Genomic DNA, 24,073 nt, shown 5'->3' with positions numbered 1-24,073 from the left:
TGAATAGCTCTTTGTAATTTGTAGGATGCAACACTCCAAATTCTTTTAGATGATAACGAGTGCCACGAAATGGAGCAATAAAATTTGGTGCATTGGCATAGCCCGCATCAGCCAAATAATATTTGCCTACATTTCAAATTAAATAAAATTAAGCATTATGATCATAAACATGTTCAAATAGTATAAAGGGTTTTGGAATATTAAGCATGACAAAAGAATCCACAAGATTTAACATAATAATAAGCATTACGTACCTTCAGGTACTTGCAATTTGTCTTCCCTTGTTAGTGCTGAATTTAAAACACGTGAATCTGTAGCCGAACATTCCCAACCGGCAAGAACATATTGAAACTGCAAGTCAAACGAACATGCCACCAAAACATTTTGCGTAACAATTCCTTTCCTATTTATAAAAGGAACTCTCTTATTTGAATCAATCAATGCAGGGATATGTGTTCCATCTATAGCTCCAATACAATCCTAATAGAAGTATAATTTAAGTAATAAAAAAAACAAACTATTTAAAATGTATCATGCAATTTAAGTTAAAAAAAAATTATAATCATACGTAGTCAATACCTTAAAATACGGATAAAATCTATAACCACCTATAAGAATTTCAGGAGGAGTACTAGATCCTGCTAGTTGTAGAAAATCTTCAAATAGTGCTACTATTGCATTCAAGACATTGTTGAAGTGGCGGCTAATAGTTTCTCCAGAATGCTGAAAACGTTCTTGAATGGTTCGATTACGTTCGTTATGACCAATTGTATACATAAATATTGCTAGTTGTTCCTCGACCTGTACTGTATCAGAGTGAGTGAGTAGACCTTTTGTTTGTAAAATATCACACAATTGCAAGAACACGTGTTTTTCCATATGAAAGTTTTCTTGGCACCCCGCACCATGTCCAATATGCACTTCTTCAACCCACTCTGCGCCACTAAGAGCCGAAGTGCGGCAAGGAATTTTACTGACATAATATTGGTAATAATCAGCCTTTAACATGGCAGTAACACATGCTGCTTGCATTATCATATCTTCTTCATCAGAGTCGTCAGACATAGTATAGCCCCTGTCAACACATTTAAGCAACTAGTATATTTAAGTTGTATTACATAACACCTGATAAACATAATTTTCATCGCAAATATAAAAATACTACTTCATTGCATAAATAGAACAAACTTCACGTTCAAACAAGTTTTGCATTCTCATTAAATACATAGAACAAACACATGTTCAATCAAGCAAGTTTTGCATTCCCATAAGTGGCCATAATTAACAAAATACATATATATCCAATACGTACCCTTGCAAAATATATACTACTATACTCATAAAGTCTACGACACCTGAACACCTAATGATCCCCAATAGGCCAACAAACAAAGTATGCATTTTTCAACATCAAATATATTGGGGATCAACAAAAAAATAAGCCATAACCTTGCTTATCACTTTTCTTCAAATTGATAAAACAATCATTCTTTTCGCCTTTCCATATGCAACTCCATGAACACCCTCGCTTTCTTTTCATCTTCTAAGAAATCCAAAGCTCGCATGAAAGTATGGTCATCAAGATCAGGAATGGCTTCTAATTCAACAATCAACTTTGCTTCAAACGATGGTCCAGAATTGGGTGTTACAATTTCTTTCTTCTTGTTTGCTATTTCAATAAATGTTGTTGTCATGCTTTGAATAGCATCTACCATACCCTCTCCAGTGCTTTTAGGACGCGGCTTTTCAGTATCATGAGGGTTTGGCGTCATCTTTGGTCGTCTCTTTTTGAGTTGGGCACAAGCTTCAAACCCACTGTCCAAATTGATCGATTTTAGAGTATTATTACCCAAATCATCAGAACCAACAAGTGGACTTTGGGACCCCTCTCCATTCAGATTCCCTGCATCTTTCAGAATATATTTTTCATGGTTCATAACTTTCTCGCTAGACGCACAACTATGTTTCCCACTAGCCCCACCATCACCAAATATTATGCACAAGTCCTCATATCCTGTAACAGACTTAGTTCTCTAAAGTCCGAAATCTGGGTGTGCCTACATATGGTAGACATAATTTTCTAGTGATGAATTATAGTTCTTTGGAAAACAAAAAGTTCTTAAAGTAAAGTAAGAAAATCACCTTGACATAATCATCCCATACCTGGTCATCATCAGCATACACCATTTCTCTATCATTATCTCAGCCAAATCCACTTTGATCAATTAAAGTTCTTATAGCACTATGGTTCTTCTTCAATGCTCTATAGTGATTCTTTAAAATTTCCAGATCATAATTGGGACCAAATTTAGCTTTGAACTGCTGTACTATATGCTTCCAAGCATGTTTACTAAATTGGCCATCAAGGTATTGTCCATCATGCACTTGCGCCACTATAAGTTTCATAAATTTTTTATCCATTGGCGGCGTCCACACCGTCCTCTTATTGCTTTGACCTTTAACATTCTGTGTCTCTTTCTCCATTCTTTCAAAGTTAAAAACATAATAATTTGTGTGATAGGGAATGGTTGTACTCTTCTTGGGATAAGAGTTACCTACGTATCAAGTTTCTTAGGGGTAAACTTGAATCAAGTCTTACGTAGTTTATCTCTCTCTATTTATAGATGTTTGAGATGACCTTCCATATTTTCTTTGGACTGTTATGAAGTGTAGATCCACCTTGTGTGCTATCTTGATGATTCGCCATTACTCTATTGTTACAAAGTTAATGTCTCCTTCATTGTGGCGTTGATTGAGCTCTAAGATTGCGCTAGTTGATTTGCTTCCATAAATGGCTATAACTGATGCTGTGGACGACTTGGGTATTGGGTTGTGGGTACGATCTGATGGTGTGGGACGAGCTAAAGGAGGACGACCTGGTATGTGGACACGTGTACTGTAGTGTGGAATGGAGGGTACTTACATAGCTCCCTTTATTTTTTAACCGTTCTTTGGATAGCTGTTGTGTGGAAAAAGGATGGTTTTAAAAATAAAGTTTGAAAACACGTGTCTGACAGTTGTTTGTTTTGAATTTAGGTTTCGGAAAATGTGCGGGAATAGTTGGGCCCAAATCACGGCAATTTTGTGGGCTAGTCATGATTGTGCTTGCTTAGGAAATCGAAACGGTTTGTTTTCTTTTGAGGTTTGTGTATTTGAAGGGTTTTGTTTTGGGCGTCTTCTCATTTTCACTCTATCTTCAGAAGTCAGAAGCGAAGAAAAAGAAAAAAAATCAGAAAGAAAGAACAAACTGCAAGTTTACGATTTTCCTTTTCAGGTTCGTTCTTTGACTCTAAAAAAAGTTTGATCTTTTGTTTATTTCTGCATCCATAATGTCTGTTACCAGTGATAGCTTGAGTGGTGAAGTTGAAATTGATGAATGGAGAGAGAGAACAGTAAGTGATGAAAAGAAAGATGTTGAAGTTAGAGCTTGTAGTGGTGATGAGGCTTCATCGTCTCCACTGTTGGAGACGAGGGCTGAAGATGCGAGGAGGCCTAGGTCGGAAGATTGTCATGCTTATTTGAGGGAGGAGTTTAGTTGGGTGAAGGCTGACCTAGCCATGTATGACTTGAGTGGGGGAGTAGTTGTTTGTTATGTACAGTTGAACGATGGGATGAGGTTGCCTTTTTCCCGTCTTACTGTGGAGGTGTTGAATTATTTGTGAAAAGCCCCTTGTCAGTTCATAGGGAACAATTGGAGGATTTTCCATGTGTTGGATTTGTTGAATGATAGGGGATATAATATCTGCTTATCAGATGTGTTGAAGCATTTTGTTGTGAGGAGGTCGGGTGCTCTGAACTTCAGTTTTAGGTCGGTAAGGGGAAATCTCCTGTTATCGTGGGGGTGAGTAAGGAGGATTGGGGGCGTAGGCCGTTGTTGGTTATGGGTAGATATTGTCCTCCTCGTTAGGAGTTGGCAAATCGTGTTGTATAGTTTGTTGGTAGGTCATTGGTTTTAGGTCGTAATGTGTGTATGGTATATTATGATTTGGACGTTCTGACTTATTTGTTTTGTTTTTGCAGAGGTTTCTATTCGTGGTCGTACCAAGACCGGTGCTATAGAAAAGTTTGCTTGTTTGAGCTAGGAGGAGAAACGAGCTTTGTTGGGGGAGGTTGCTCATTATTTTAAAAGGCGTGGAGGAGAGAAAATTAACCGTAAGAAGTTGGAGCAAAAGGAGAGGGCTCGCAAAGCTGTCGTTGTTCTCTCTGATTCTAGCTCGGATCCTACCATGGAGAGGGAGAGCCAAAAGAAGGCACCTGTTTCTGGAATGAGAAAGACTGGAAGGGCTGGTGATAGCCGATCTGGGGTAGTTAGGATGGCTGGCAGGGCTGCTGAAAGTCGTTCTGCATCCAGACGCTCTAAGGTGGGTGATATGGATTGTTTGGCATCCCAACGTTCCGAGCTGGGGGATGGGGGACATTCTTCATCCAACCGCTTCTCCTCTGGTGATGCGGATTGTTCTGCATCCAACCGTTAAGGCGAAGTCTTTGGAAGTCTTTGGGTGGTCTTTTTATTGATAATCTTTGGTGGAAGTCTTTGGTGGAGATGGTGATGCTCCCACTTCGTTTTGGAGGCCTAATCTGTAGAGGCGCTCTGAAGTGGTTGAGACGGAGGGGGCTAAGAGGTCCCGAACTGAGTCTGAGGAATGACCTAGTACTGTAGAAGGTCGTACTTCTTCAGGTCAAGCACTGTTGAAGAAAATGAACTTGAGTGAGTTAGTTGTTAACGCTGGGGTAGCTGAGGCCCGTGGTAAGAAGAAGGTTGGTGATGGTGAGCCTTCTGCTCAGCAGTACAAGGGGTCAGGGAGTGTGGCCCCAAGTGACAAGAGTGGAGATGACATTCTGAGTAGGCTTGTCATGTATGAAGATCCCACGAGTGGGTTGAGGAAGTTTGTGAAGAATGGGGATTGCAGTTTCAAGTCCTCATTGGTTGCTGGAGGGTTGCTGGAGAGCATTATTCTTGATGGAGATAGACATAAGCTAGATGGTAAGAGTCTGGAGGTGAACCTGAAAGAGATGGATCGGTCGCTGTGCTTTGTAAGTATTTTTCCATTCTGATTTTGTTCTCTTTGGGCTTTATCTATATTGGTCCGATCTAATCTTAATTTGTTATTTGTCAGGTTTTGGCCATGTACAGGAAGTTGAGGGAGATGGCAGCTATCTACGATCTGTATAAGAAGGAGTTGGATGCCACCAAGGAGGCCTATGGCAAGCTGGTGGCCGAGCAACAGGTGGAGAGGGCTGAGGTCGTAGGGTTGAGGACTCAGGTGCAAGAGCTTGGTGGGAAAGTGGCTCTGTTGCAACCCTTTCTTAACTCTTTGAGGCTGGAGGTTCAGCAGTGGGTTGCTGAGTGCAAGAAGGCGCAAGTCGTTGCTGAACAAGCTGAGTCTGAATATAACAACTTGGTGGATTTGGTGGAAGGTGGTGATGCTTACGTTCTGGTGGATTATTTTTTGGAGCTAGATCGTAAGTATCAGATCCTCAAGATGTCAGTTGAACGTGGGGCTGCAACAGTGTCTGCTAAAGATACTGGTACATATGCTAGTAGATGGTCTGATCTACCATCCGATCTAGGTACTGCTCCAGCTACCTCTCCTGATGATGTTGTCAAAGATGTGTTGAATGGTTGTGATAATTCGGTGATCAGTTCTGGTACTGTAGATGGCTCGGTGTTAGAGCCCTTGAACATAGATCAAGCTTCACATGTTGTGTAATTGGAGCTTCTCTGGTTTGAGTTTTATATGCAGGTTTCTTTGAACAATATTCAAACATTTGTGCTTTTGCTACTATTAAACAATATTTTTGATAATGGGGTTACTGAGGTCGTTTTCCTGGTATGACCTGGGGGCTTCCAGTATCTAACAAAATTTGTATTTAAGTAGAAATATTTAAATTACTTACTTGTTGAGATTGTCCTTGAAGTTTGCATTCATGTGATTGCTTTTGTCGTCTTTGTTTGCTGTTTGACGACCTGTGTTGTATAGCGGTAGCATTGATGAACTGCTGAACTTGGGTAGGTCGTCTAATTGTAATGGGTCATAGAGCTTTTGTGTACAACTTGGTAGATTTGCGTAGTTGACACCTAGGCTTTGCCATGTTTAGGTGTGTGTAAGTCGTTCCTTTTGGGGGAACCTCTTATAATTAACCTTTGAATGGCCATTATAGTTGAGTCTAATTTAAACCATTTCGAGGTCGTAAGTTGACTTGGGGTCCTTTTGGGGGTCCCCTGGATTGTATTTGTCTGATAATTGGCCTTTGAGTGGCAATTACAGTTGAATCATACTTAACTATGACGTTGGTGTTAAATTGATTTAGGGTCCTTTTAGGAGACCTTGGTTTGAATTGATTGATAATTAACAACTGCGTGGTTGTTGTATTTGAGTCGTTCTTGGCGCCTCCTTTGATGTACGACCTGACATTGTGATGTCCTAGGTCGGGTTACGTAGTGCAAGATGCATGGTACTCATGTAATGCAAAAAATGACATCTGTACTCGAGATGTTGATGAAATTTTATTCATATCGACCTATATATCTGGAGAAAAACTTATTGATAAAATCGCTTTAGGAGAGTTGTATTCCAAGGTCGGGGAAGCATGTCACCGAGCTGAGTTTTGATCCAGTACGCTCCGTTTTCAACAACTTTGTCAACTATGTATGGTCCCTCCCAAGTTGGGTCAAGTTTGGCTGGTGCTAAAATCTTTTTAAGAACTAGGTCACCAGCTTGGAAGGCTTTTGGGACAACCTTCTTGTTGTATGATCGTTGGATTGTCTGGTGGTACCGAGCTAGGGATATTGCAGTTGTTTCTCTTCATTTTTCTAGGAGATCTACTTCTTTAGCTAAGATGTTGTCATTGTCTCCTGATTCGACGATGTCTGAGTGTGTGGTTGTGATTGTGAGCTCTGATGGTATTACTGCTTCTGTTCTGAAGCAAAGTGTGAAAGGAGACTCGTTGGTACTAACTCTGGCTATTGTTTTGTATGCCCATAGAATGTTCTCGAGCTGCTCTGGCCATTAACTTTTCTTGCTTTCGAATTTCTTTTGGAGATTTTCTTTGATGGCTTTGTTTGTGGCATCTGCTTGGTCATTACTTTGTGCATATCTAGGTGTAGAAAATGCTTGAGTGATGCGCCATTTTTGTAGAAAAGGCTTGACTTGTGTGCCAGTAAATTGGGTTCCATTGTCCATGACAAGGGTGTTGGGTAGACCAAATCTTGTGATGATATTGGTCCATATGAAGTTGATGACGTTGACTTCTTTGACTTGGACTAATGGGATTGCTTCAACCCACTTGGTGAAGTAATCTGTGGCTGCTAGGACGTATTTGAGCCCTGTTTTCTTTTGTGGGATGAATGGTCTCATGATGTCTAGCCCCTACATGTGGAAAGGCCATGGGATAGCAATATTGATCAACTCCCTTGTTGGACTTAGGTGGTTGTGGCCAAATGTTTGACATTGGTGGCATTTAAGAACGTACCTTTTTGCCTCGATATGCATGCATGGTCAATAATACCCTTGGGCTATTCCTTTATGTGCCAGAGATCTTGCTCCTGCATGGTTGCCACATTCACCTTTGTGGATTTCGTTGAAAATGAGTTGGCCTTCGTGCGGAGTTATGCACCTTAGGTGGTCCTCCTGCGGATTTACGGAGCAATCGTCCGTTGATTACTGATAAAACATAAAATTGATTAGCTTATCTACGAAATGAACGATGAACTCAAAACGTAAGTAAACTAAAACTAATCTTATGATGCTTATATTTATCAAAGTTTTCTCTACTCTCAATCCTATGAGATATAGTGGAGTAGAAAGTTCGTTCCACTCCTAGTGCTCTAGCATGGGATGTTTTCTAGTCTAATTAGTCGGTCTTAATTCTAATGAGAGTTTTACGAGGGGGAATTATACTACGATGCAATATGAAAAGCAATATGTTGAATGTCACTACGAAATATATGGAAATACTAATGTTCTTGAATCTAGATAAAGAATTAGAGGGGAATTGAATCCACCTCGAATCCAACTTAATCACCTAGAATAGATTTGTAATCCAATTCTTACGTCTACTACGGTAAGAATTGCTCGCTCTAATCCCTAATTAACATGGCATTTCTACCAATTATAACTAGCATGTGAGGTCATCCACCCATTCTCATGGCTTAAACACGACCTTCTAGAATGGAATAGACTCTACAACGCTTTCTACACTATACAACTAAGTTTTCATCAAGGCTTCATCAACCCTCTAATGGAGGTTTTAGCCTTGATTCATCAAACCATCATTTCCCATTGAAATTGAATACAACATATTACAAAGATTCTAACTTTATGAAATTTAACTAAACAATAATCGAAATCTAATTAATAACTAAGAATTGAATGATAACAAGAATTGAAATTAGATCTAATAAATTGTAAATGACAAAAATCGAAATTGACAAGAATAATTATTTTATTTATCTAATCAATAAAGAACAATGATTTAAAGTTTTAATCTAAAACAGGGAATGAAATTCTAAAACTGAGATCTAAAACTAATTAATGGAGGCTACTAATCTAATTTCTAATCTAGGTCTAACTATCTACCATTAACAAAGAGCTAAACTTTTGTTTTTATACTTTCAGATCCAAAAATCGTGCATGGGCTTGGAGCCATGTTTTGGGCCAGAGAATCAGGCCCAAAACCCAATTCTTTCAGTCCAAAAAGGCCTCTTCAGCTGCAGTTGGCTTCCACAGACTCTTCGTCCACTTCTGCTCCTCTGATTGGGTCAAGGCTTAGACCATTGGAAAGATCTTTCCGAGCCGGTCGTTTTGACATAAGGTAGGCCCAATTCCAAGGTCTGAGTCCAAAGATACGGCTTTTGGAAGTTTTGCTGACTTGTGTGCTATTTCAGCCCGTGTCGACTTTTCAGCTTTTGACTGAGCTTTAGGAAGGCTTTATCTTCTTGAATCTTGGCCTTTAATCACGGAACTCCTTAGTAACCGACCTTTTCTCCTTTATCTCACTAAAGTGGCACATTTCTGCACATAATGGACTTTGAAACCTGAAATGCATAAAAATACGTAATCAGTGTTAACTCTTAATTATTACTCACATAATTGGTCCAAAAGTATGACTGTTAAAGGGTTAAAACTACAGTTTTGGGCTCTTATCAATTACTATGTATCTTGGGGCTCAGAATTGTATTGCACAATCATTCTTTACCTCTGCCAGGAGCTCACCCTGTAAAATGTACTTCATGAATGGGCCTATCCAAGATTGAGTGATTTCTTCTTCGGATGAAGGTTGAAAGTCGGTAAGGCTGTTGACACTTTCTTTCTGGTATGCGACACTTTCCAGGATGTCAATGTAGACTGTGATGGGGCAAACCTTTTGTGTCTTTGAGGCTAAGAAAGCTAGACTGTCTGCATGTCTGTGATCTTCCTTGGAAATGTGCTCCAATGAGAACGTTTTGAACGATCTGATGAGGTCATTGACGACATGAATGTACTTTGCAAGGTTTTCTCCATTCATGACATATTCTTTGGTGATTTTCTTGACGATTAGCTATAAGCTTTAAGCTTTGGGACTTGTACCTGCTGTGCCATGCGGAGGCCTGTGATTAATGCTTCGTACTCCGCTTCGTTGTTAGACGTTGCGAAATCGATCTTGATTGATTTTTGTAGCTGGGTGCCTTCTGGTGAAGTTAACACAACCCCTAATCCCTTACCGTTGTTGTTGCATGATCCATCTAGGTAGAGGTGCCATGTGTCTGGGGTGGCTGGTTGATGGAGTGAAGTGATTGGCTCGGGTTCCCAGTTGATGTCTTCGACGAGGAAGTCCGCAAGGAAATCAGCAACGACCTGTGCTTTGCGAGACGTTCTGGGAACGAACTCTATGTGGTGCTCTCCGAGCTTTTCAGCCCACTTGGCCATTCGAGCGGTTTTGTTGTTGGAACTCAATACTTGTTTGATGGGTACATCGGTGATGACCTTAATGCTGTGAGATTGGAAGTAAGGTCAGAACTTCCGAGCTGAGTAGAGTAAAGAAAGCATCTTTTTCTCCATCGAAGAATAGTGCTTCTCTGATTCTGCCAACGTCTTACTGGTGAAGTAGACTGGCTTTTCGACTCCTTTGTGTTCGCAAAAAAGAACTGAGCTGATTGCAAAGTCAGTTGTTGCAAGGTAAAGCCCTAGTATTTCTCCTTCTTTTGGTTTGGACAGGACGGGCGGCGTTGATAAGTAAGCTTTCAGGTTGGTGAAGGCTTTGTCACATTCGTCTATCCATGTGAATGTTGTGCCTTTTTTGAGTATTTGCAGGAATGGTCTGCATTTGTCAGATGCTCGTGAAATGAATCTCTTAAGTGCTGAAACTATGCCTGATAACTTGTGAATTTGTTGCTTTGTAGTTGGTGCTGGTATTTCAAGGAGAGCTCGTATTTGTTCTGGATTTGCTTCAATGCGCCTTTGTGAAACGAGGTAACCTAAGAATTTTCCCGAGGCTACTCCGAATACGCATTTTGCTAGGTTGGGCTTTATCTTGTTTTGGTGAAGTCTTTCAAAGGCTTCTTACAGGTAGGAGATGTGATCGCCCACCTTTTCACTTTTGACCACCATGTCATCTATGCAGACCTCCATAGTGTCTCCTAGCAAATCTGTGAACATTTTGGTGACCAGTCTTTGGTAGGTCGCACCGGCGCTCTTCAAGCCGAATGGTAGGGCGTTAATAGCGAACGTTCCTTGCTTCGATTCACGAAGGATGTCTTTTCCTGGTCTTCTTCTGCATGCGGTATTTGGTTGTATCCACTGTATGCGTCCATAAATGATAAAAGCTCGTGGCCGCATGTTTGATCTACCAGTATGTCGATCCTTGGTAGGGGGAAGCTGTCCTTTGGGTAGTGCTTGTTGACGTTGGTGAAGTCTATGCAAAGTTGTACCTGACCGTTCTTCTTTGGAACGACTACAATGTTGGCTAGCCAGGTCGGGTACTCGACTTCTCTGATGAATCCAATATTCTTGAGCTTTTCTATCTCTTCATTGATGGCTTTTTGAAATTTGAGTGCTACTTTCCTAGGTCGTTGTTTGATAGGCTTGACAGTTGGATCTATATTTAACTTGTGGCAAGCAACCTGAGGGTCGATTCCTGGCATATCGATATATGACCAAGCAAAAACATCTTTATTGAGAGATAGAAATTTGACAAGTTGCTCCTTGAGCTTGGGGTCTAAATCAGCCCCTACATAAACAAACTTTGGGTCATCATCTGTGCCCAGATTGACTTTTTCTCCTGGTTCTATTTGAGCTTGTTTCCCTTTGAGCTTGTCTGCTGGAGTTGCTGGAGGGCTGGATGCTTGAGGATCTTGCTTCTTTGGGACGTCTTTGTGTTCGACAACCTGAGACTTGGATAATGTCGTTGTGTTGACGTGATTGCATCGGTGAGCTTCTAGTTGGTTGCTTCTGAGCTCCATGATGCCTCGGGGTTCGGGGAACCGTAAAACTTGGTGCAATGTTGATGGAATTGCTTGGATCTTGCGAATCCATCTGCGTCCTAGGATGGTAGTGTAGGACGACTTGACATCGATCACACTAAAGCGTGTTGAAGTTTTGACCATGTCTTCCTTTTCGCCAATGGAGACTGGTAGGATAACGTCTCCGATGGCATCTGTGCGATCTCCGTTGAACCCATAAAGTGGTGCATTTGATTCTATCATCACCGAGTTTGGCAGGTGCATGTCTTTGTAAGTTTGATAGAAAATTATGTCGCACGAGCTGCTTGGATCGATGAGGACTCTTTTGACTGTTCACCTGTTGATTTTAACGTGCACTACCAGGGCATCATTGTGGGGTAGACACACCTTGTCTAGATCCTCTTCAATTAATGAAATTGCTATTTTTGTTTGAGGGTTGGTGGGATTGATCACCTCAGCTTTATGGGAGAGGTGATAGATTTCTTGAAGCGCTCCAACTCGTCGGCGCTTTTCACGACTTGAGTTTTCATCATTGGAGGTGTCTGTAATCATGTTGATTACCTTTTCCTCATCATGGTCGGAAGAGTGTTGTCTCTTGTTATGCCTCGACCGACCTGGTGACTTAGATCGTCAGGTCGTTCGGCTCCTACTTCTGTTGTTGGCAGCTCGTTCATGGCTGCGGCTCCTGCTTCTGTGTCGCTTGGCGTCCATCTTATGCCTGAGGTTGCTGTCTGGCAGAACTCTTTCAATTTTCCCTCTTCTACCAAGTCTTGGAGGTAGTGCTTAGGCTCCAACAATCATTGGTGTCATGGTGGTGGAGCTTGTGGAAATGGCAGTATGGACGTTTTGGAATGGCGATCACCTTGTTGATGTTGGGCTTGAAGTATGGTGCTGCATATATCTTCTTCAGGATCTGGCTTGGCGTCCTAGAGACGTTGGAGAATTCCCTCTTTGTGTAAGAGTGTTTGTGGGAGCTGGAGCTTTTGTTGTTGTTGTTGTTCCCAGAATAGTGGATGCTTTGTTTGGGCTCTTGTTTGTCGCTCACTGCGAGGACTTCTTTGCCCTTGTGCTGGGCCAACCATTCCTCGTACTTGATGTACTTGTCTATTCTGTGGTATAGGTCGTCTACGCGTTTTGGTTTGTTTCGTATTAGAGACCCTACTAGGTTGGAGTCATCCAGGACAGCGTTGGTGAATGCAGAAGTTGTAAAGCTGTCCTTTAGACTTGGCTCCATTGAGAGGAGCTCCTTTTTGAAATGCTCTAGGAAGGCGCGGATCGTCTCGCCATGTGTTTGCTTTAGCTAAAACAGGGAGTCCAGGTCGGCTTGCTTCTTCCTATTATGGACGAACTCTGCTGCGAACGACTCAACTAGCTTGTCGAAGTTGCTGATTGAATCAGGAGTAAGTGTGTAGAACCATTCCAAAGCTCCATTTTTTAGGCTGGTTGGAAAGACTCTGCACTTCAAGTAGTCGTACTTTGGAGCGCTGTATATTGTGAGGATCTAGGTGAAATGAGCTACGTGCTGGCCTGGACACGAGCTGTCTCTGATTTGGTTGGATGAACTCTGATGGAGCCTGCTTGTCTCTGATTTCAGTTGTGAATGGTGACGCCTTGTATGTCTGGAGGATCTTCTGAGCGATCTGGAACGCGCTGGCCTTGTCATTCGACTTCTCCAATCTTTTCTCAAAGTTTTCTAACCTTTTGTTTATGGTGGTGGTAAGGGCAGTGACGGCGTTGTTCTCCACTGCGTTTGGAGCGTCGTTGTTGGTGTTGAAGGTGGTGTGCTCGCGCATCGTCTAGTTTTCTTGTTGAAGTGTTATGAATGACTCCTGTAGCATTCTCATCTAATCTGCTAATGCTTGTAGCTGTGCTTCCATGGTGGCTTGTTGTGACCAGCTTTGTGGGCTTGAGAAAATGGTATGTGTATTTTCTCAAGAGAACAAACCGGCAGACGGCTCCAATGTAGATGTTTGTTGTTTACTGGACAACGACCTGATGATGTGTGTGATAGGGAATGGCTCCACTCTTCTTGGGATAAGAGTTGCCTACGTATCAAGTTTCTTGGGGTAAACTTGAATCAAGCCTTAAGTAGTTCATCTCTCTCTATTTATAGATGTTTGAGCTGACCTTCCATATTTGCTCTAGACCGTTATGAAGTGTAGATCCACCTTGTGTGCTATCTTGATGATTCGCCATTACTTTGCTGTTACAAAGTTAATGTCTCCTTGATTGTGGCGTTGATTGAGCTCCAAGATTGCGCTAGTTGATTTGCTTCCATAAATGCCTGTAACTGATGCTGTGGACGAGCTGGGTGTTGGGTCGTGGGTACGATCTGATGGTGTGGGACAAGCTGAAGGAGGACGACCTGGTATGTGGACACGTGTACTGTAGTGTGGAACAGAGGGTACTTACAGTGGTCGAGTGGCACAAAGAGTATAACCCAAGTTAGTTGAAAAAATATATGAAAGTGCGAGTTCTCAATTCTCTACAATCACACAGATAAATAAGAAAAAAAAATAGTTTGGACATTAAGGAGAGACTGGATTGAATGGACGCCAAGTAGAGAACAACAAGCTATATTTCATTTTCCCTTTTATTAAACCTTAAAAAATTGATTTTCAAGAGCCACTTTTAGTTAGATTTTTAATAATATGTAAAGAACTGTGATTATAAAAGCTTATGTAATTCAAAACAGAAAACTACCCGTGTGAGTCGCATTTTGAACAACTTCAGGAAATTAGTTTTTATATTGTTATGTGTAAATTGCATTTAATAAAGATAATAATAATTAATAATACAATTTGCTAAATGCATTTGGATTGTCTGGTTGAATTTTACTATTAATATTTGGCTTCAATACAGAAATATGCAACGTACTTAGGTCCTATTAACACTTGTATCAACATAGAATTTTTTTTCACAAACGTAATAATATACTATGCCTGATTTCACAAAAATAGCAATCTGTTAGGTTCCGTCAGTTAAGTGATGATGTGTCATTGTTTTTTCAATTTCATTTTATTTATATTTTCCACTAGGCATACCACCTCAGCATTTCTACCACCTCAGCCTTTTCGACCAACTCACCATTTTTAACCACCTCAGCTTTGCACGCCCTAAAACACGTGACCCATATAAACAAAACCTTCTCCAATTCGAAACAATTTAATCCCCTACATTTGTGCATTTCCCACTCTTTCTCATTTCTCAAATTAGGGTTCAAAATCAATTTTGTGCATTTATTAATCAAAATCAAATTTGTGATTGGGTTCAAAATCAAATGTCTTCTTCAAAGTGTGCTTCAACTTCTTCTCCAAATTCTTCATATTCAGTGACGTCATACACTTGTTCTTCATATGAGTGTCAAAAATCTAGGGAGAAAATATATTGGTTGTCCCTATTTTCCTGGTCCTAATCATTGTGGTTATTTTATTTGGGCTGACGAAATTGAAGAACATGAGTTGCGAAGGGTGAATAAATTGTTGAAAGATGAGAACTTGGAACTGAAAATGGAATTGGGTGAGTTGAAGAAGAAGTTTAAGGAGTTAAAGAAGAACCATCAGAAGACTGATGCGAAGAAGAGCTTCTTCTTGACTGTTATTGTTGTGTATTTGTTACTTGTTGTGTTTCGAAATTTCTTGTAAGCTATTGAAGAATGTGTAATGTGAATTTGGTAATGTTAATTAAATTTCTTGTTGTGTATTTTGCTTGGTTGGATTTTTGTCTGAATTTGGGTTTTCTGATTGTGTGCATTATAGTTGCATTTAGAGTGCACGTTGATTTCAACTGAATTTGTTGTGCATTTAGAGTGCACCTGAATTCTTTTGCATTTGGACTGCAATGTTATCTACATTAGGACAAAGCATACACAAGTGCAATAACAAACAATTTAAGTACAAGAAACAATTGAATTTAAGTCTTAACTGCAAGAAACAATAGCATTTGGATTGCAAGACATAGGATTTCTGACATGAACATGAACAAAAAGACAATAGCATCTGACAGAAAAAACCAAAACAAAATTACATAAGACCGAAATCCTTCCAATCATTTCTAACTACCCCCATTATTATTGGTCTTAGACCTAGTCTGACTTGCCACTGGTGCACATGATGACCTAGTAGAAACTTTTCTTGCTGCCACTGGTTTAACTTCCATAGCATTTGTTGCAACTTCTGTTTTTGTTGGGCTTCCCACTTTCTGTGACCTAGTAGCAACTCTTCTTGCTGCCACTGGTTTAACTTCCAAATCCTTTGTTGCAGTAGCCCCGGTTCTTGTTTGCAGCGGCCGGTTCTTGTTGCAAAGAGTTCTTCTTCTTGTAGCGCTTCAGTTCTTGTTGTTGCAATGGCAGTTCTTATTGCAAAGAACCGGTTCTTGTCAGTAGCAGCTTTAGTTCTTGTTGCAGCAGCTTCAGTTCTTGTTGTAGTAACAGTTCTTGTTGTAGCAGCTTTAGTTCTTGTTGCAGCAGCTTCAGTTCTTGTTGCAGCTTTAGTTTTTGTTGGGCTTGAAACTTTCTGTGACCTAGTAGCAACTCTTCCTGCTGCCACTGGTGGTCTAACTCCCAAATCCTTTGTTGCAGCAGCTTCAGTTCTTGTTGCAATAGCTTCAGTTCTTGTTGCAGCTTCAGTTTTTGTTTGGCTTTCCACTTTCTGTGACCTAGTAGCAACTTTTCTTGTTGCAGCTTCAGTTTTTGTTGGGCTTCCCACTTTCTGTGACCTAGTAGCAACTCTTCTTGTTCTAGATTCAGTTCTTGTTTGCCTTCCCACTTTCAGTGACCTAGTAGCAACTCCCAACTTCTTTGTTGCAGCTTTAGTTCTTTTTGGGTTTCCCACTTTCTTTGAAGTTTCTGCAGATCCATCTTTCTTTGGTGGTACACCATAATCAATCAAACTAATAGGTTCACCTCTCTGTAGTTGTTTGAATATAACCAATTCAATTTAAAAATAAACTTAAATGGTAACCAATTCAATTGAAATTTAGCAAAATAACTAACTAACCATGACATAAGATTCTCCACTGGTATGGGATACAAATACACCAAAACCTTGTGGTATTTTGTCTTTTTGTTGTGTTTCATCAATTGGGGCCCTCTGAGCCTAAGAAATATTTATACAATCATACACAAAAATGAATCAAACATAACATACACAAAAAAGAATTTATACAATCATACACAAAAAATTACTTACAGTAAGTGTTGTTTGATTGGTAATTTTTTCTTTTCCTTTTGATTTCCAATTAGTCCTCCCTCTTGCATTGGCATTGGCATTGCCAGTAGCATTAGCATTGGCAGCAATATTGGAATTGGCACCCTCTAAAGCATGGGCATTGGCAGCAACACCCTCACCAGCATTGGCAGCAACACCCTCACCAACATTCTCAACTCCATTTCCATCCTCAGCAACAATGTCTACCTGAAACAATGATGCAAAAACAAAATAACAATTTACCTTCATGCAGAAACAATGATGCATTAACAAAATAACAACAGTTTATAATAATTCATGCAGAAACAACAGTTTACCTTCTCTAGACGTGTCCTCTTGTTATGCCCAACTTTCTTGCATAATGTACAAGACATGATTCTTCCCTTTCTGCTTACTTGTGAGCCAACTCCTTCTACTTCATGTACCTCTTTCCTTCTTGCTTTCTTAGGACTTCCAGGCATTCTTCTTAGTGCTGGAGGTAAGAACTTCTGACAACTTGTTTTAGGCCATAACATTTCCCCATTCAATGGCTGCAAGTAGAAGTCATATATTTTCAAGTTTGTTTCTTTCTTGAACCAATGAGCAACATACTTATCAGGGTTTTTATGAAGGTGATATATGGTTGAAACTGCATGAGAGCAAGGTTGTCACACCCCGAATTTCGACAGAATTCGGAAAAACATTATTTGTCCCCGACTCTTCGATCTCTGAGGTGTGACGCACTCTCCACTCCCAAAAACCCATAAACAATTTAAAATTTGCGGATAATTAAAACCAATAAAAATTTTAACTTAAACAACAGTCATCTTCATTACAAAAATTTACAAATAAGATTAGGTTACAAATCTCTTTTCAATAACTCCTTATTTAAAATTACAAAAGAAAGTACAAATACATTGTCTAGACTAAAAATCTATATCACCTTAAGGGAAAACAAAATACATCCTGAAATGCAATGCTAACGCAAACCACAAGCAAAGCCAACCTTCTTCAACACTAAACCTGTCAAAACTTATCAACTATGTTCATTGAATGAACACACCCGATAAGCAAACATGCAAATCGGGTCAAGATTATAAAATGTGGTGTGAGTAGCTCTAAAACAACATATACTTATACAAATATATACATAATCCATACGGCAGCTTAGTTCCTCCACCGAGGCCCAGAACTTTCAACAACTAATACAAGATCCTTAAGTACAATAATCTAGGCGGGTAGTTCCTCCAATCGGAGGCTTTAACTTCCCACTAACCACACAACAACCTATCGCGATAATAAATAAGGTAGTAGTTCCTCCATCGAGGCCTTTAGGTTCTAACTAAACAAAACCAACCAAGCATATTATATCATCTATCTGAGATATATCATTTACCAATATATTACCATAATTATATTAATTAAAGCTTTTTTTGTGTGTCCCTAAAATCACGCCAGATCTATGTCTTACCTAGTTTCCTGGCTACCACAATCGCTACCCAACGTTTAACATGTACATCCATATGCCTCCCTTTACATAATGAGCCACTCCGTGCATAACCACCTCGAAGGGATGCCGCGACACCGTAAATCCTCACACGGAAGCCAAATCTATGTAAACCGCCACTATTCATAAGATAAAATATCATGCGATCATCGTTCTATTTTGCTTAACGGAATAATCAAGCCACTATTCGGTTACGCCAGAGAGGCCATTCACTTTTATCGAACGCCGTAAGGTCGCCCGAAGGCCATTCAAATTAATCGAACGCCCGGAAGGGTCAAGGCGCCATTCGGATTAATCAAACGTATGGCCAATCACATGAGTTGTGGTAGTCGTTCTAGGATTTTTCTACGTAATTTATTGGTGTCATACATTAATGACTCATAAACATTTCTACTATATCACGCAAGCAGGTCAATTACCTTATTGCACTAAGCCATAATATCTAGAAACATCTCAATTATATCTCATAGTCACTTTCATTTTTCACGTACAATATATTATTGACTACACCACACTCCCCGGGCAAATATTCACCAATACTATATTAAGCATCTCACATATAAAATAATGGAGTGTGTATATACATTTCTCCAAGATATTGCATTAATATAAATATCCCAAAGATATTATCTCATGTCACAATGCTTCAACGTATCACATACATTTTATTATAACGTATTAGGAATATAATATCTCCTAATATCTCAATATCGCCACGGTCAAAAAAATACACAACATCAAGGTCAAATCTTTCTTAGATAATGACCACCAAATTATACAAGCTTCCACAAAGATTTTATTACTATATGTGTCCATATAATATACACATAAAACGTGAAGACAAATAAACAAATCCACGTCCCACAATCAAAGCCCAATATATATATGCTTTTACACACTACTCACGCCAAATCTAAATTAGATAATGACCAACCAAGTTATATAATATCGACAATATTTTATATAATCAAAATATGTGAAAAACTAGAAAAGTCAACATTCCACATACCAAAGTCAACGGTCAAAGGTCCCAACGGTCAAAGTCAATGATTGAAGGGTCAAAGGTCAACACATCATGGTCAAGGTCAAACTCAACATGTCATGGTCAAAGTCAACATGTCCTAGTCAAAGTCAAAGTCAACATATCATGGTCAAAGTCAAGGTCAACGGTCAATGTCAACGCATCATGGTGAAGTCAAACCGGTTATCATTGTCAAAGTCAAACTGCTGCTTTTCCATGTTCGACGGGTTTCAGGTCATAGCCATGGTTCATGGTTTAAGGTCAAAAGATGGCTCATGGTAAGCTCGTAATGGTTCGGGTAATGGTTGGGCCAAACCCAAACCTTAGAACCCGAAGTCTAAACATTTCAAGACCCAATTAGATCTATTTTAAGTTATATGGACCGGCCCCAAAACTAACTCGAAACGGGTCCAAAGAAAAGCAATTAGTTTTAGCCCGAACAACTTAACCTAAACTGGTCCGAAACAAAAGATTAATCCGGCCCAATAACTAACTAGTGTTTAGGCCCAAATACTGAAACTGGACTGGCCCACAACTGGATCCAAACCGGCCCAAAGGAACTAGTTAGCTTTTGGCCCAAATAACTTAATGAAATCGGGCCCAAACAAAAATATTAGAAACTTAGTTTTGGCCCATAGAACTAAACTAACAAAGGCCCAACAAAAAGGCCCAACTAAGATGAACAGTGTCATCTTCTTCCTCCAGCAACTCCACCACCAAAACCGACCACCACAATCGGCCACCACTCCTCACTTCATCAAATCGGTTATGCCACAAATCGAAAACCCACCAACTTTAATTCACCAAGCAACCCCCGATTTCCAGTAAAAAAAAACACTTCCAAATCTAGATCTAAAATCGCACCGCCATTAATGGCTTCTCTCCGAGCTCCAATCGACAGCCCCCAACCATCCCCACTACCACCAAACCTTATCCCATCAACCCACCATACAAAAACACAGTTCAAACACAACCAAACAAACCCAAAAACAGCCCAACCACCGGCGCCATTAACGCCTGTCAAAGCTTCGACAGCACCCGACCAAGCTTCCACTAACGCCAATCTTCAAACCAACAACAAACCACACTAACAGTCCACCCATAAAGGTTTACTGGCGAGTTTCTCAGCGCCGCCATTAAACCTCCAGAGTTCGAACAGTTTATCCAAAATTAACAAAGTTTCGACAGTTTAATTACAAAATCCGAAATTTAATAAAATTTAATAACACAAATAGCACGAATTCCAATACAACAGGATAAGGAACAGTATAAAAAACGAAACAGTATACGCCGATGTATGTAAACTACGAATCCGGTGAAATAGCAAAATAGCTACTCACCTGTATGAACAGCTCGACGAATCCTCCTAGCCCGATTCGTCGCGCTCCACCCCCTCCACCAAACCAGCCTTCTCTGCCCTCCATTTTTAATATATTATTTTTCTCTGAACCCTATTTTCTAGAAAAATGTGTTTATATACTTGGGTCCGAAACCTAAGCCCAACACCCGACTTCGGCCCAAAACTGTGCCCACGTATTCCGAGTCCAAACCCGACGAATTTTGAAAATAGATAATTAAATTAATAAATAAATAAATAGAAAAATACGTATTTAAAAATACGGGCGTTACAAAGGTATTCCTGACAAGTTCCACCCCCTACATGAGCATGACTTCTGCTTCACATTTACTACAAACCCTTTACATGAATCAGGTACTGCACTAGTGTTACTACTCTTCACCTCATACTTGGAATCACCAATATAATGTGCTCTCCAAAACCTTGAATATACTTTGCTCTTCTCCAGTTTCTCTCTAGCTTTGGGACAAAGATCATCACTCCACTTCTCCATTAATTCTCTCTTCTTCTGACACCTAAGTGCTTGATTGATTCTTATGTCTTCTAGCATATCAATGATGGACTTTCTTCTTGCATCAAGTATGACACCATTAAAAGTTTTGATAGGGTTATATACTAAAAGCATTACTTTTGTATTAACTCTAATTCTTTATATTTTGAATGAGAATCATATGGGCAAATGTTATGCATATTATATATGTTATTAGTTATATGCATGTGTCTAATACTTTATGTTGTAGATGATATGGTGTGGACAATAATGTAAGATCATATCATCGCATACTTTATAAAGTATAAGTAATCGTTCACAACCTAGATGGATTTAGACAAACCATTGGTACGGTTGTAGTATAATATGGTATTAATCTATCTTGACTATAGGATTACACTAGTACACTTTGTGTGTATTGAACAGGACCAAGTGAGGTTGTTTCTCCTTATATCGACTATATAAGAGAACAAACGCCTGCATTATTATGGATGCTTGTCTCCTAACGGATATAATAACGCACTTACATGCATTGTACATTGCTTTAAATCATCAATGAGTGAGATTCATATGTGAATCAACAAACTCGATGGATTGGGTAATGACATTGTATGTAAGGTGTGTTGTTGATTATAGAAGGAATGCGGTCCCCAAGAAGTCGGGTTGATGATGTCCCCTTGAGGAGCTCAAAAAGATTGTCATGTAAACCCTGCAGGTGGATTTATTCTGACATGACAATGAGGTTAAGTGGTACTACTCAAGGACATAAGAAGTTGACTAATGTAGTTGTCAGTAACTTGACTTAATCAACGGACATTCGATATCTTAAACACGGGGAGATCAACGAGCATATAATATGGAGCCCATAAACGCTGACACGTAATTTGGGATTAGGGCGGTAGTGCAACAATGAGCTTTAGTGGAATAAGCCATTTGTTAACGGACTTGGGCCGTGTGTTCGGGGCGAACATGGGAAGCCCAAGCCGGTCAGGAGGCCCAACTCTAATTTCTCCTCATGGTCCCTATTGCAGCCTATAAATAGAATACTTTCTCTCTGGCCGAAATTCACTATTCACTGGTTCTGAAAAAGAGGCAAGAAAAATTTGAATTTGTTTTTGATCTTGAGAGAAAGAAGGGGGTTGGTAGATCGTTGTCCACACAACGTCCACTCTATTCTAAAGGAATACAACAGAAGATCAATGGGTTGATTTCGGATTTGATAAAGCTTGGATTCTCAGAGTTATCTAAATTGGATTCAAAGGTATGTTTTCCAATCACAAATCGTGGACACCCATTAATTCCGCTGCGCGTGCTGTTCGCGATTGTAGAAATAGTCATTCTGAAATAACGGTTCCTACAAGTTTCGCACATATTATTTTCCACTGAATCACTTGAAGATCTAAAATCAAAAAAGGCCATACACCAATACTGTGGGTCTTGCTTCATGAGTGTATCATATGCAAGTGGTGAAGCTTTCTTCAACTCATCAGTGACAATATCCCATTCTTGTGGAGTCCTACTCTTGGCCATTCTCCAGAACAAATTCTTCAATTGAGTTCCACTATGAAGCTTTCTAAAGTTGGCATAGATATGCCTGGCACAACATCTGTGCTCAACCAATGGTAACAGCAATTCAATTGCTTGAATGAGCCCTTCTATTGATTAGTGATCAATGTCAACCCAGTCCCATCACCAATTCCAAGATCTTCTATCAGCAGTTGTAAAAACCAAATCCAATTTTCCTTGTTTTCCACACTAACAACGGCCCAAGCTATTGGGAACATTTGATTGTTCCCATCTCTCCCAACAGCTGTAAGAAGCTCCCCTTTACAAAAGTTTTTCAAAAAAGCTCCATCAAGTCCTATTACATGCCTGCATCCTGCCTTCCACCCTCTTTTAAGTGTAGCAAAACAAACATAAAACCCTTTAAACCTACCTTCATCCACAACTATCTTGCAAGTAGTTCCTGGGTTGGACTTGTACACTTCAGCTCCATAGTCCCAAAGTTTACCATAAAGGGTTTTTAAAGATCCTTCAACTTCCCCCTTTGCTTTTCTCTTTACCCTTAAGCACTGCATTTTTGTAACTTCAATACCAAACTTGTGCATCACCTGCTCTTGGAACTCTTTCAGTGTCCATTTGGGATTTGTAGTGATCCTGTCAAAGTAATGCTTAGCTAACCATGCAACATTTATAACAGTAATTTTCACAGACCTTGAACATTCATGCTTATATTTCAAACTCTTAATTTGAAAACTTTTTTCACACTGCATCCAAGTAGCCCATAATCTCCAATCACAACCCTTACACACAGCTTCCAATAACTTAGTACCACTCCTAGGGAACCTTATATCATACCCATGAGTTATAGCATAAGCTTTCAACAATTCCTTAAGCTCTTCTTTAGACCCAAACTTCATCCCAATAACAGGTTCAACCTGAAACAAATCACAACCAGGAGCCAAGCTAGGAAACCTAGAATTAACTCTTTTAAGCCCACCTTCTTCATCATCAGTTATAGGGCTGTCATAATCTGATACACTAGCATAATCACTATCATTTTCTATAAAACCAGTAGTATCACCAAGCTCAGATAGTTGGTTCCCATCAGTTTCTGTATTAGCCTCAACATTATCTGCTTCTATATGACCATGCTCAGTTGGTTGGTTCCCATCAGTTTCTGCATTAGCCTCAACTTCAACTTCTATATCGCCCCCAGTTGAACCTTTCTCCTTCTTCTTCTATTGTCTTAACTGAATTCTCTTTTTTCCTAAATTCAATTCTCTTTTTCCTAACCTTTATCAGTTCCATATCAACATCATCATCACTAATATGATCCAAGCTAGCAATATCAGAGTCTTCACCATCACTCTCCTCATCAATCCCCTCCTTTAATTTATCTTCCTGAGAATCCTCATCAATAGCATCTTCTTCAGAATCCTCATCAATAGCATCTAACACATAATTTCCACCCACAACATACAGCTGTATGACACCATGTGTCTTTCCCTCCTAAAGCATAGCATTGGTATCATTGTCAAACTCAATCAACCTAAGTCCCGACTCTAAAGT

This window comes from Coptis chinensis, chromosome 9, assembly GCF_015680905.1.
Source record: "Coptis chinensis isolate HL-2020 chromosome 9, ASM1568090v1, whole genome shotgun sequence".
In the NCBI taxonomy this organism is placed as follows: domain Eukaryota; kingdom Viridiplantae; phylum Streptophyta; class Magnoliopsida; order Ranunculales; family Ranunculaceae; genus Coptis; species Coptis chinensis.
Note: the sequence above shows the minus strand (reverse complement) of the source record.